Here is a 2,890-nt window from a genome sequence, read left to right on the forward strand (position 1 = left end):
CGTAATTAATAACAGAAATTTTAAGTGTGCAAATAATTCGTAATTTCAAATGTTTCTAAAAAAAACATTTATTTTTAACTGTACATTCAGAACTAGTAGTTAACGATTATAAGATCGAAACTAAAATATTTTATAAAGTAATTCCTTTTCATAAATTTTAGCTTCAAATATAACAGACTGTGTATGAAATTATATGAAAGTTTTCAGAAAACCAACTGAGATAATACTGACCAGTCCAAAATTCGAAAGATAATTTTGGTATCGACAACTACTGTTTAGGGAAAGTAATGCTAGAGGAGGATGTTCAGTTACAAGCAGGAGACCAGGACTCAAATCTCGGCTTTCGTACAAATTTTCATTCTTCGCGTCAGTCTGCATATGTACATTTTCCTCCTTAATTTCTAATTTTTAGTTGCTAAAGGCGCCAACGGCCTTGCCGCAGTGGTAACACCGGTTCCCGTCAGATCACGGAAGTTAAGCGCTGTTGGGCTGGGCTAGCACTTGGATGAGTAACCATCCGATCTGCCGAGCGCTGTTGGCAGGCTGGGTGCACTGAGCGCTTGTGAGGTAAACTTGGTTGATAAGTAGCGGCTCCGCTCTTGGAATCTGACATACGACTGGGAGAGCGGTGTGCTGACCACATGCCCCTCCCTATCCGTATCCACATCCGGTGGTGATGAGCTGAGGATGATACGGCGGCCAGTCAGTACCCCTTGTGCCTTCGTGGCCTGTTTAGGGAGAACTTTAGCTTTATTGGGTTAGATAGAGCAGCAGTCAGTCGTGGAATTACGTTGCTTTAATATGACATTTATAGTCACAATGCAGATCAGATTTCGATCTGTGTCAGGTCATTATCAATGCAGTGTGGAATTGTAGCAGTTGTTCGTGCTCAAGTGAATGCTTACACAGTTCAACCAGTTGTTCGTGCTCAAGTGAATGCTTACACAGTTCAACCAGTAATGGTTGAAGTGCTCAATGGTTGAACTGTGTAAGCATTCACTTGAGCACGAACAACTGCTACAATTCCACACTGCATTGATAATGACCTGACACAGGTCTAAATCTGATCTGCGTTGTGACTATAAATGTCATATTAAATCAACTTAATTCCACGACTGATGGCTGCTCTATCTAACCCAATATAACCACAGTCGTTGCGTGCACCCACCCCATGGAGGGCAACCTGACTATAGCTTTAGTTGCTGAAGGTTTATTACTTCTAGTTGCTTAAGGATATTACTTCTACACATGTATCTACACTCCGTAATCCACCTTACGACGTGTGGCGGGGGGTACCTTGTGAAACATTGTCACTTCCAACCTTTCCGGTTCCTGTCGTGAATGTTGCACTGTTAGGAACAGGTGTTGAGAAGTCTCCGTTTGAGCTCGAATGGCTCTGGATTTACCTTCATGATCTTTTCGTGAGATGTGACTAGGAGGAATCATTATATTGGTTAACTCTTTCAAGCACGCACCCTCTCACTATTTCTAACAGTTAACCTCATAGTGGTGCAGAGCGCCTCTCTTGTAGTGTCTGCCACTGTAGTTGGATGAGCATGTCAGTTATCGTTCTGAGCTTACTGCACGATCCTGTGACGAAAGAAGCTGCTGTTCTTTGCCTCTTCCCTATTTCCATTGTCATTCTTATGTGTTAAGGGCCTCTCACCAACAAGCAGTACTCAAGCATCTGTAGAACGACGGTTTTGTACGCTACCTCCTTCGTTGGTGGGAGGTGGGTGGCGGGGGGGGGGAATAAAATTTCTGTGTATTCTTCCAATGAATCTGTCTGAAGTCTACCTTTCCTACGATTAGTTTCATTTTAAATCTCTCCCTCCAGTCTAACTCCATACACTTTCGTGATTTTCGTGGACGGTACAAAACCATTTTTGAGCAGTTTATTAAGATTACTTATGCCCCACAGACCTAGGTGGCGCAGTGGTTATCACAGTGGACTCGCATTCTGGTGGACGACAGTTCAAATTTGCGTCCGGCCATCCAGCTTTAGGTTTCCCGTCATTTCCCTAAATCGCTCTAGGCAAATGCCGGGATGGTTCCTCCCAAAGGGCACGGCCGATCTCATTCCATATCGTTGAAACATCACAAGCGTGTGCTCCGTCTCTACTGACCTCGATATCAACGGGACGTTAAACCTTAATCTCCGTCCCCCTTCCTCCCATTTATGACAATGCATGTAATTCCTATGGGTGCTATGATGGATACGACGTCCTTAGGTAGCGCATCCTATGAACAGACGGCGGCGATAATCACTTTCCAGCGTAAATCGAGAATCAGCAGTAGACGGGAATTTATCGGACTGTTCCTGGGTCCACTTGTATTGGATATGACACCTCAGAGCAGAACAGCACGATACCTTTGAGAGAGCAGAATACGTCTATTTGGTCGCAGAGAGTGAATCTTTCCCCTCTTCTTGAATCTTTTGCACAGCCATGAACTGACGCTATGGATGAGATTCAACTCCCGGCTCACGTCGCTTTGATTGCCAGGCCTCTCTTCTGCCAGCGATACGGCCACACGTAATGTCCACATGCGTCTGCTGTTCCTTTCTGCTTGCCTACTGATCGAAAACTGTGTGCCGAACGCACACAAAACGCAGTCAGAACCACTATACTCAATGCCTCTGTCAACGCAGACAGTTTCAGGCACATGAAGAGGTCGCATATTGCCGTGCGATGTCACATATGTACGTCTTCTGTCGCACAGTTCAACCCAAGAAGCGTCGCCACGACACATTATTTGTGCCGTGGATACGTAACATCCGATAACTTACGAAACTAAGGGTATATTCCCCTCACATGTTCTACCGTGCTGTAATTCTGAACTTTTTTAATACAGTGCTCGAAACATTCAGTTATACCATTTTCGACTTATT

General features: G+C 44.4%; 1 pseudogene; it reads left to right on the top strand.

The window, feature by feature from the left end:
• The first annotated feature begins 423 nt into the window (after positions 1 to 423).
• Positions 424 to 541, top strand: LOC126471687 (5S ribosomal RNA; annotated as a pseudogene).
• Positions 542 to 2,890: the final 2,349 nt, after the last annotated feature.

The sequence above is a fragment of the Schistocerca serialis genome, chromosome 3, assembly GCF_023864345.2.
Source record: "Schistocerca serialis cubense isolate TAMUIC-IGC-003099 chromosome 3, iqSchSeri2.2, whole genome shotgun sequence".
NCBI lineage: Eukaryota > Metazoa > Arthropoda > Insecta > Orthoptera > Acrididae > Schistocerca > Schistocerca serialis.